At 47.9% G+C, this 12,206-nt stretch overlaps 1 protein-coding gene across 6 annotated transcripts in view; it reads left to right on the top strand.

The window, feature by feature from the left end:
* CACNA1A (calcium voltage-gated channel subunit alpha1 A) overlaps positions 1 to 12,206 on the top strand; it is a 211,941-nt gene that overhangs the window by 103,874 nt on the left and 95,861 nt on the right. The window lies entirely within an intron of this gene.

Here is a 12,206-nt window from a genome sequence, read left to right as displayed (position 1 = left end):
GTATGAAGACCTTGTCTGAGCATAGCATCTCTAGAAACAGACCACAGATCTGAGAGATGTTCAGTCTCTCTCTTGGGCCTCACTTGCAAACAGCTTGGACAAAAGGTTATGCCCAACTGGCAAAAGTTTGCTGGGGGATTTTTATGGGTTCTAGATTTTTGCTTTGCAGGGTGGTGTGAGGAGGCTACAGAGGGAAATTAGCCCTCCTGGGAGTGAAACAGAGCTGGGGGCCAGGAAGATAAGGAACTCGGGCAGAGAATGGGACTGAGGAACAGAAGCTAAGAAAATTGTGAATGTGGGAAAGGGTTGTGTCATGGGGTCAGATGTCCAGAGGAAGTGTCCAGAGGTTCAGAAGAAGACACTGGGGATGTGCTTAGTGGTGGGAGAGGAAGCATGAGCAGGACCACAAATTTCCAGAAGATTCTCTAGCCATAAGCACCATTGTTGGAAGAGGTATTTGTCCTGGAAACTTAGAGCTGAGCTGTCTTGGGGGAAACAAGCTCAGGGGAAGTGGTGAGAGCAGAATCAGGCACAGGACTGCCTGGATCCCCATCCTGACTCTACCTCTTCCTTGCTGTGCAACCTTGGGCTAGTCACTTGGCTTCTCTGTGCCTCATTTCCACTTGTGCAGTATGAGCAGAAGCACAGTCCTACCTCACAGGGCAGGAGGACTGAGTGAGGTGGGTACATGTGAAGTGTTTAGAACAGTGCCTGTTCCTCAGCGAGCTCTGTGTAGGCCGAATTCTCCACCCTGGTAGGCACACCTCTCAGAAACATATATGAATTTTATATCATAAAAACCCTGGCCACCCCTGAGGAAGTAGAGTGAGCTGTGGGGTCCCACTTTATTCCCCACCCTCACCCTCACCCTACTGGTAGCTGCTACTAACTCCGAATAGCCTTCTAGAACTTTACATGTACTTACATCCCACCGTCATCCTGTGGGTAGAAACCCCAGCAGTGATGTGGGCCTGATGTGAGCCTAGAGCAGTAATAAAGTACCACAAAGTGGTAGCTAAAACAACAGGCATTCATTGTCTTGCAGTCTGGGTGCCAGAAGTGCCCTATCAAGGCACTGGCAGGGCCAGGCTCCCTCTGAGGGCCCTAGGGGAGGATCCTTCTTGGCCTCTTTCAGCTTCTGGTGGCTGCCAACAATCCTTGGCATTCCCTGGCTTACGCATTCTCTGTTCTCCACTTGAATATCCCATCTTCACATGGTTGCCTTCTTATGAAGACACCAGTCATGTTGGAGCAGGGCGCCCCCTACCCCAGCACCGTCTCGTCTTAACGAATGACCTCTGCAATGCCCTGATTTCCAAATAAGGTCACATTCTGAGGTCCTGGGGGTTAAAACTTCAACATACCTTTTTTGGGGGGGTGGGGAATACAATTCAATCCATAACACCTCCCAAATAATCTACTGGATCTGAACCCTTGTCTGGGGCTTCTCAAATTAAGACACACACTTAATACAACCATTAGAGCCTCTCATTGCCAAAGGCAGGGACTAAGGTGACTATCTTTGAGTTTCTGCTGCTGAGGACAGAGCTGTTGCTATTCCAGGCATCTGGGCCCTGCTCTTGTGTTCTGCCCTCTGCCGTCTCAATCCATCCGGCCACAGGCAGCCACAGGGTCTGGAATCTTTGTCCTCTGCCTTTATGCTACAGCCGAGGCCTCACTAGCCTCTGGCAGGTGAGACCCATGGGGAGAGAGTCCAGATGCACCAGCTCCAAGTGTCTTAGAATCCATGGGCTCAGATGCCAGATGGATGCCGCCTGCCTGGATGGGCAGTGCTTTACGATCCCAACATCTCATTTCTTTTCTCAGTATCATTGAAATCCATTCGTGTATTCAGTAACTGTTGAGCACCTACTGTGTGCTGGGAAATGGGCAGGTGAATGGCGGTGGTGGGGGTGGGGGATGGGACCCATCATGAAGAAGACAGACAAAAATCCCCACTCAGAGAGAGGAGATGGACAGAAACAATAAACATGATAAATAATAAACTGCTCGTACAGCGGGACATAGACAGTAAGCAAATGCATAACAGGGGACATGGTGACATGCCCTGTGAGGACAAAAGAGCACAAGAGGAAGGTGGGGCTAGTCTAGGTCAGGCAATCAGGGAGGGCTCCTCAGAGGAAGTGGCATTTCCACAGAGAAGGAGAGCTCCAGGCAGATGTTTGTGGGAGAGCATTCTTGGCAGAGGGAATGGCAGCAGCTCACCTACACGGCATGTTCAGCCTCCGTCCAGGTTTTCCCAGTTTTGAGTTGTTCCTTTTCTTTTCTGCTTGGCTTCCTGGTTAAATAAAGTGCCTTCTGGAAAAAGCCTAACCTCAAGTAATCAGCAGTGCTGTCAAAGGTTTATATCAGGATGTGCATCTCAGCATTATTTGTAAAAATAGAACAAAACTGGAAGCAACTGGTTCAGTACCGTACGATCCTTTCGTATGAGGGAATATTACGTCGTCATTAAAAAGCATCTGTTGGGAGAATATTTACAGATGCTTACTGAATATTTACAGAAATACTCACTGTATAATGATGAGTGGGGGGAATTGATTTTTTTTTTTTAAAGAAGCAAGGTGAGGTAAACCTTATGTCTTGGCTCCAGCCACCATTACAAAATAGCATCCACTGGGCAGCTTCAACAACAGAAACTCATTTCTCATGATTCTGGAGGCTGGGACCAGGGTGCCAGCACAGTGAGGACTCTCCACCTGGCTTGTGGACAGCCGCCCTCTTGCTGCCTCCTCACACGGTGGGGAGAGAGACAGCTAGCCCTCTGGTGTCTCTTCTTATAAGGACACTAACCTCATTGTGGGGGCCCCACCTGTGTGACCCCATCTAACCCTGAAGGCCCTGCCTCCTCATACCATTACACTAGGGGTTCACACATGTGAACACAGGGACCGGGATGCACTTCAGCCTGTTGCACCTTCTGATCTCAAGGGTGTACATTTGAAAATGTACGTTAGGAAAAGAAAGACTGGAAGACACTGTACCAAGATGGCCTCTAGGTAGTGGGGTTCAGGAATCCTTATCTTCCCAATATTTCTCTGTATTATCAAATTTTCTACCGTGAGCACAATTATAATCAGGGAAAAAAATATTTAGACTTGTCTTGTTATAGATTTAAGAGAGAAAAAAAGAGAGATTTTTGGTCATTATGACAAATGGGGAAGGGAGGGGGGGACAAACATTTCCGGCTGTGTCCATGGTGTGCTGGCTGCTTTTATCCATGTCACCTGTCCAGAGAGAGTCCACACCAAAGGCTTGATTGACATAGCAATGATCAATGGTCATTCTTATTTGTTTTATTATTACATAAACAAAGTAAGTGGAGAAAAAAACATATCTTCCTTATGAAAGAATTCCATTTAATATATGCAGACACTCCCCCTCCAGAAGCAGAGCTGAATCCCCTCATTGGAGGGTGGGCTGGACTTAGTGACTCACTTCCGAAGAGTAGAGTAAGCAAAGGGAAGATGAAGTCATTTTACAGTGGGGAAACCTAGCAGACACCACCTTAAGCTAGCGGCCAAGGCTGGACTCCTCCTCCCCCGGTGAATGTATAATGATGTAACCCTTGACGGATGTGATGAGCAGGGGACCTCACCTCTGGTTTCCTTCCCCAAGACTCACAATCCCTGTGTAATCATGAGCAAAACCTCAGACAAACCCAGACTGGAGGGCGTTCTGCTGGGTACCTGGCCAGTCCTGTCCCAGACTGTGAAGGTCATGATATACAAGAGAGGGCTGAGAAATTATCACAGACCAAAGGAGCCAAAGGACATATGACAACTGGATGCAATGTGGGGTCCTGGAACAGAAAGGGGACATTAATCGGAAAACTGATAAAATTCAAATAAAGTCAGGAGTTTGGTTTATATATAACCCGAGGGGGAGAGATTACTATCCCCCATTTTACAAATAAGAGTCAGAGGTTGAGAGTGTGGCCTGAGGTTGGCAGCCTAGGAGTGGTGGGAGCAGGTGCCCTGAACTGAACCCAGGGAAAGAGATATGGGGGAAGGGAGGAAGGGAGGGAGGGAGAGCGGTTTAATTTTTAAAGGAGTAATTTCTTAAAACTCTCTTTAAAGTCTGGGGCAGAAAAGGTAGACTGGGGAACAGAAGAGCCTGCATTATACACTTCAGGGATTCTTTCTGGTTTTTGTGTTTTGAGATACAAGCTTGGGAGGTACAGGATGATGATTTGACAGACGCATACTGCGCAGTGAGTTTAGTTAATATCTGTGACCTGATAGAGTTGCCCAAACTTGGTTTTTTGCCCCCAGTGGTGGTGGCGGCATGGGAAAGTTCAGGAGGGCTGTGCTGAGCCAAAGCAGCCTGGAAGCAGCATGTGGGTGACGAGACCTGCCCTCTCTTGATGGATACCAGGGAGGGCAGGTGGAGAGGCAGGGATCCTTAACCAGGACCCGTCATGAACAGCAGGGGAGTCCTGGCAGGACCAAGGCTTCCTGAGTTCATTTTTGGCTGCCATTTGCTGAATTTGCCAGGTGCCACCCGTCTTCTTGTACTGTCAATCAATCCATAAAACAACCTTGTGGAAGAGGCATTTTTAGACCCATCTTCCAGATGATGAAACTGAGGCCCACAGGGATAAAGCGACCTGCCAAGGCCCTATAGCCAAGCGTGGCGAAATCAGGATTCAAACCCAGCACTGGGAACTAACCATCACACCCCCCTTCCCTCTGTTTACTCTCCCCTTCTCTTCCTTCTCCCCCTCTGTCTCTGTGTCTCTTATGTCATGTCTGTCTCTGTCTCCTTCTCCTCCAGTTTTCTTCTCTTTCTCCCTCTCCCTCCCCCTCTCTCTGCTTTTCTATCTGTCTCTCTCACTCTGTTTCTCTCCATCAGTTAATGTCAATTAGGAAAGCAGCGAGACTGTGCTCGGTTGATGATTATAAATGTGTGTCCCTTGACAAATGGTCACTTGTGCTTGAAACTGATCTTTGACCTAAACCCTTTTTTATTCATAGGTGCTCCTTTTGGCCAGTATCAAAGCATCAAAACTGGGGGGACTTTGGATCACACATTCATTCAACAAACATTCATTGAATGCCTCCTATGTGCACACACTCTTCCAGGCACCCAGGATATGCAGTGAATGGGAGACAAAAATCCCTGTTTGGGTGGAGTTGACACTTGAGTGGAGGAAGCAGGTGATCAATAACATAATTAAGAGATTATATATGTATGTGTAAAGGGCAGAGAGTATCATAAATATTTTAGGCTTGGCAGGCCATACCATCTCTCTCACAACTACTCAATCTGCTATCATAACACAGAAACAGCCACAGAAAAAAATACATAAGGGAATGGGCATGGCTGTGTACCAATAAAACCATAATTTACAAACACAAATGGCTAGGCCATGGGCTGAACTTTGAGGACTCCTGTGTAAGAGGGGAAAGAGAGCTTAAGGAGAAAAATTAAGCAGGGGAGGGGCTGTGGATTTTCAAAGTGAGGGGTTGCAGTTCTTCTAATAAGCCCTGAAGGAGGTGAGGGGGCTGCCATGCAAGTATGCTAGGGAAGAGAGATCCAGGCAGACAGGATAGCCAGTGCAAAGGCCCTGGGGCAGGAACGTTCCTGGCATTTGTGAGGAGCAGCAAGGTGACTCACGTGGCTGGTAGGGAGTGAGTGAAGGCAAATGAGGGAGCTGGTGAGGCCAGAGAAGGTGACAGGACCATACAGGCAGAGAGGCTATGTAATTTATCATCCAAACCGGGACAATTTTGAGAGCAAATAGGGAAAGGAAGACTCAAAAAATAATTAACAGGCATTGCATGATCTACAATGGGTATAAACTGGGACATACGACCTCCCTCGTGGCCACTGTGGGACCTTGGTTCTTTCACGGTCAAACCCACACCATTTTTATGCAGTATGCTGGGGAATTGGGTGTTCTCCTGAGCTGAGTATTTTTTTTTAAGTTCCTTTATACTTTTTCTGAATGAACCATGCTCAAAAAATTAGAGGAAAATAAACCATAAAACAGAAGGCACTTAAGAATTTTACTGGGACTCAGCCATTAATTTGTTTGATGAGTATTTATTGAACGCTTGCTAAGCGCCAGGTGCCGCGCTAGGCACTGGCAGTGCTGGGATGAATCAGTCTCTCCTAAGGGCTCTCACGGGCCAACCATTATAAATATAAAATACTATGAAAGTGCAGCAAAGAGGTGAAGTAGAAAAAAAATTGCTCTGTTGCAAGCCAGAAGGACGGTTCTAGCCCAGCTGTGCTATCCACACCCCATGCAAGCTGGCAAGTCACGTTGCCTTCCTCAGCCTGGTTCCCGCATCCACTGGGTATGGAAACTGTGGGAATCAAGGGGTATTTTGTTGGCTCAAAAGTGCACTACTAAAATGACAGTGGTTGTCTTGCCTGCCTCTTTGTTCCCAGGGAAACAGCCTGATCACTTGGACCTGAGATAAATACAGTCTCCTGTCCATGGTATTATTTTTTTAAAGATTTATTTATTTATTGAGGGGGGAGGGGCAGAGAGAGAGAGAATCTCAAGCAGACTCCCCACTGAGCATGGAGCCTGATGAGGGGCTCCATCTCCCGACCCTGAGATCATGACCTGAGCCAAAAATCCGGAGTCAGATGCTTAACTAACTGAGCCACCCAGGTGCCCCTGTCCTTGGCATTATTTAAACAACTCACCCCAGAGACCTCAAGATTATGTGCATTCATCATGCCAACAATGCTTAGGAAGCACCTACTGTATGCCAGGTGCTGTTCTGGGTGCTGAGGAGGTGACATTTTTAGGGACAAAGACAGTCTACAAACAAGCAAATGTATAAATTGACAAGGTGATTCAGAGAACAAAAGCAGGCCAGGAAGAGAATGGATGTCTGGCAATGCTGGAGGGAGGGGCTAGTCCTTTGGGTCAGGAGGGCTGGGAAGGCTTCTCTGAGCCAGGCACAGTGGAGCTGAAGGCTGAGTGATGAGGAACAATCAACCAAACCAAGATCGAGGGGACACAGGGCTCCAGGCCGAGGCTCAGAGAACAGAAACAACTAGCACATTGTAATCTTGAACTTTACCTTTTGGTGTACCAATTTCTCCATTGGACATACTGGAGACATTCTTTTTCCCCACTTGCCTCATGAGATCCGTAGAAGGATCAGTGAGAAAGTGGCATTTGAGAAAGACCTGAAGGGTATGAAGGAGCAAACCAAGGAGATATTGTGGTGTATCAGCCAGGAAAACTATGTGATGCTGCAGTAACAAACATCCCCTGTGACATTAACAACAAATTTCTTTTCTTGCTCACACTACATTCCAGTGTAGGTTGGCAGTGGGGGAGAAGGGGCTGTGCTCACCATCGTCACTTGGGAGCCAGCTAATAAAGCAGCTAGGACATTGCCACTTGCTTTCCCAAATAGAAGGAAAGCCCCAAGGGCCCCACGCTGACAGTTCAGTGCTCCAAAGTGGCACAGCTGTCTCCACTCACTCCTTATTGGTCAGCACTCATCATGTGGCCCTCAGCCAACCACAAGGGGACTGAGACAGGCCATCCCACCATATCATCAGAAATATTTAGTGACAGCACTAATAAGAAATAGTGTTCCAAGCACTGGAACTCTTTGAGCCTTTGGAAAAAAGACAGGACCCTTAAGAACCTGTCCTTTTCGGTATTACTGATTATGACAGGTGGACAAGTTTCCATCCTCCTTCATTTCCCCAAACCCAGACTCATGCACACACCCACCCTTTACCTGAACTGCCAAAGGAGGTCAGACCCAGAAGGGGAGGTTTGGACCCCCCACATTCTCTGCTATAAGAATAGCTGTGGCAGGTCTAGCCTTTCTTCTTGGGAAACATAGTTCCCATTTTGCTCCCGAGCAGACCCCAGGGAAAGCCCACCTCCTAATCAAAAATTGCACCCACCCCTCTGCCAACTTCTTCTCCATGAATTGTTGGCTCTAGAGCATGGAGTTGAATAATTTGGGCCATGTTGGAAGGAGAACAAGTTCTCCTTCAGTCCCAAGGAGAAAAGCAGACAAGGGAGTAGGTGAGGGAGGACAACTTGGGAACTGATGATGCACACTATGTGGGGAACTTGGACCCCCCTCTCATTCAGTCCTTCCACAAACATTTATTGAGCACTGCTTGCATGCCTGGCATTGTGCTAGGGAATATAACAGCGAACAAACAAACAAGCAAACAAAAGGCAGAACGTCCTTGCCCCTGACATTCCAGCTGGGGAGATGGACAGTGAGCAGGAGAAATAGGTAAAGTGTAGAGAGGGTGAAGTGCTAAGGGAAAAGATGGAGCAGGAAATGGGATTAGAAATGAAGGGCCATCAAAGAAGACCTCCTGGAGAAGGTGGCATTTGAGCAAAGACCTGAAGGAGAGTGAGGGAGGAGCGATGTAGGAATCGAGAGGAAGAGCCTTCCAGGCAGGGGGAGGAGCAGGTGCAAAGGTCCTGAGGTGGGACTATGCCTAGTGCATCTGAGGAGCTGAAAATAGCATGTGGCTGGAGCAGAGTTATCCAGGGGCAGAGTGACAGGGGCATGGCGGGGGGGGGTACCTCTGCCATTTAGTAGCTCAGGGACTATATTCGTTTTCTGTGGCTGCCATCACAAGGAGGTTAGAAGTTGGAGACTAAGATATCACCAGGGCCGTGCTCCCTCTGAGACTCAGTAGAATCCTTCCTCACCTCTTTCTGGCTTCTTCCAGTGGCTGTTGACCCTGGGCTTCCTTGGCTTCTCTCCACACTCTACCTCCGTAGCCACGTGGCTGTCCTCTCCCCTGCGTGTCCCTGTATCCACCTGGTGTTTTCCTCTTCCTTAAAAGGACACCAGTCATATTGGATGGGAACCCCCCATCACGACCTCACCTTAACTTAATGGTAGCTGCAGAGACCTATTCCAAGTAAAGTCACATTCCCAGGTCCCGAGGTTATGACTTCCAACACATCTTTTGGGGGGACACAATGCAATCCAGAACGGACCTTGGGCATGGAACTTTATCTCTCCTTACCCTTCCAAGAAGATAGGAAGGATTGTGGACCACCTTTTGGGGTCCATGAGAGGATTAACTGAGCTCAGGTAGGCTGAGTGCCTGGCATTGGGTAGGTCTGATATTAGGCTGGGCTGCATGTCATGGGCCAGAGGGTCCTAAGCCTGTTGGGGAGCTGGGTTGTGGGCAGAGTCTGAGATGGACGGGCTCCCTCAGTTCTGAGGGGCCTCTGCTGTTTCTCCCTGTTCATCCCACCTCTCTTCCCCCACCTGCTCTGTCCCCATCCCAAACCTGTTTCCCGAGATGGCCCAGACTTTTTCTTGTGTTGGCTGGTGCGGGCTTTCTCTCCCTGGACTATATTTAGCCTAAGAAATAAGCATGAGAAGCCTCAGCTGCCGCAGCACTGGAAAGAAAAAGCACAAAGCCAGTCCTGCCTTCTGTCCAGCCCTGTCTGCTGACTCCATTCTTTCTTCCAGAAACTTCTAGAAGCAAAGCATCAGAACTTTGGGTGTTTGTTGGAAGAAGGACATGAGTTAGGAGCCCTGACATGTTAATTGTCCCCAGAACTTGTCCATGTGTCCATGATGAAAGTTGACTTTGTCGGTTTGCTTTGTTTTCCGTTTTTTATTGTGGTAAAATACGCATGACATAAACTTTACCATCTTAACCATTTTTAAGTGTCTGGTTCTGTGGCATTAAGTACATTCTCATTGTTGTGCATCCATCCCCACCACCCCTCTCCAGAACTCATTATGTCTTGCAAATAGACTGTGTCAGCACTGAACACTGACTCTCTGCCCCCTCCCCCAGCCCCTGGTGCCCACCATCTACTTCCTGTCTCTGTGACTGTGACTCCTGTAGGGACCGCATAGAAGTAGAATCATGCAGCATTTGTCTTTTTTTTTTAAGAATTTATTTATTTATTTGAGAGAGAGTGTGCACGAGAGAGCACAAGCAGGGGGGCGGCAGAGGGAGGAGGAGCAGGCTTCCCGCTGAGCAGGGAGCCCGATGCAGGGCTCAGTCCCAAGACCCTGGGATCATGACCTGAGCTGAAGGCAGACACCTAACCGACTGAGCCACTCAGGCGCCCCCAGAGTTTGTCTTTTTATGACTGGTTTATTTCACTCAGCATAGTGTCCTCAAGATTCATCCATGTTGTACCATGGGTCAAAATTTTCTTCCTTTCTAAGGTAAAGTTGACCCCAAAAAATGTTTAAAAAGTGAAGCAAAATAAGCATACAGAAAACCCACCGATCTTAAGTGAGGAGCCTGATGAATTTTCACAAACTGGACACACCCATGTGACCAACACCCAGATCAGGAAACAGAACCTTCTCAGCCCTGAAAGTCCCCTTGTGCCCCCTCCCCAAAGGGTGCCCCATCAGGACCTCAGGCATGGCTGACTAGTTTGCCTGCTTTTGCATTTTGTATAAATGGAATCTTCCAGGGGCGCCTGGGTGGCTCAGTCGTAAAGCATCTGTCTTCAGCTCAGGTCATGATCCCGGGGTCCTGGGATCGAGCCCTGCATTGGGCTCCCTGCTCCACAGGAAGCCTACTTCTCCCTCTCCCATTCCCCCTGCTTGTGTTCCCTCTCTTGCTGTGTCTCTCTCTCTGTCAAATAAATAAATAAAATCTTTAAAAAGTAAATAAATAAATACATGGAATCTTCCATATATGTTCTTTTCTGTTTGGCTTCCTTTGCTTGACCCTAACTCTGTAAGGTTTCATGTGACAAGTGGCAATCATTCATTGCATGATATTCCATTTATTTATCCTCTCTCCTGTTGATGAGGATTCAGACCATTTCCAGTTTGGGGCTATTATGTAGATCACCACTATGAACAATCTTGTGCATGCAGTTCATATTTCTGTTGGGTAACTATCCAGGACTCAGGAGTGGAATTTCCCGGTGGTAGTGCAGGTACATGACTTAATTTTAGAAGAAATTTCCAACCCATTTTCCAAAGTGGTTGTACCACATGTTATGGATTGAATTGTGTCCTCCCTCCCCCAATTCATATACTGAAGTCCTAACACCCAGTACCTGAAATATGTGACCTTAATTGGACATGGGATCATTATGGAAGATGAGGTCCTTAGGGTGGGCCCTAATCCAATAAGACTGACGTCCTTAAAAGGGGGAAAGGAATTTGGACAGAGAGATGGACATGCACACAAGGAAAATGGCATGCGAAAATGAAAGTGAAGACCAGAGTGATGCCTCTATAGGCCAAGGAACCACTAAAGATTGTCAGCCAACCCCCAGACCCCAGGGGAGAGGCATAGGATGGATTCAGCCTCAGAGCCTCCAGAAGGAACCAACCCTGTTGACATCCTAATCTCAAACATCTGGCTGCCAAGAACTGTGAGACAATAAATTTCTGTTGTTTTTTAAGGCCCCTGTTTGTGGTTCTTTGTTAAACCAGGCACAGACCACTCATGCACCATGTTACCCTCCCATGGGCAGCATATGGGGATTCCACCTCCTCCACAGACTCCCTAGCACCTGATAGTATCAGTCTTTCTCATCCTAGCCTTTCTGCTTGGTGGCAGCAGCATCGTAGGTGCTTCTAAAGGTGAGCTTTTAAAGCCACGCATGGGGGCCCCATGTTCTGCTGGTGCCCCAGAGCTGATGAGCCACCGTAAGTCTCCCTCTGCTCTGGCTGCTAACACCAGGGCTTCCCCAGCACAGAGGTTACATCCATGGGCTCTGGGCCACCTCCTGGTTCCAATCCCATGTCTACCACCAACCAACTCTGAGACCTTGGACTGGCACTTTTGTCTTTCTGGGGCTCAGTTTCCCCAGTTGTAAATGGGCATGATGATAAAAATAGGGTCATCATGAGGATTAAATGAATAACTAAGCTAACATAGCTAATACACTTAGAGCCTCTGGCACAAGTAAGTACTTCATAAGCACTGGTTTTTAGATTTCTCTCTTTCTTTCTTTCTCTATTCTTGACTTTCATCCCCTCCTCTTACTTCCTTCTTGGCACAGTGTTCTGTTCTCTCCAGAGAAGAATGTTTGACTTGTAGACGTCTTCCTTGCCTCTTTGAAAACTGAGCTGGGCACTTCTGAGAATTTTTTTGTGGTTCACATTGAGGCTGCAGGGCACAGAGGAGAGAGACACTTGAGGAAAAGGCTCACAGCCCTGCCACCTGCCTTGGTGATTTAACTTGGTAGTCAGACTCTGCCTTCGTGCACCTCCTCTAAGGGA

The sequence above is a fragment of the Callorhinus ursinus genome, unplaced genomic scaffold, assembly GCF_003265705.2.
Source record: "Callorhinus ursinus isolate GAN/ISIS: 27379988/994484 unplaced genomic scaffold, GSC_fseal_2.0 scaffold82, whole genome shotgun sequence".
Classification (NCBI taxonomy): domain Eukaryota; kingdom Metazoa; phylum Chordata; class Mammalia; order Carnivora; family Otariidae; genus Callorhinus; species Callorhinus ursinus.
Note: the sequence above shows the minus strand (reverse complement) of the source record. Positions and strands in the feature narration are given on the sequence as shown.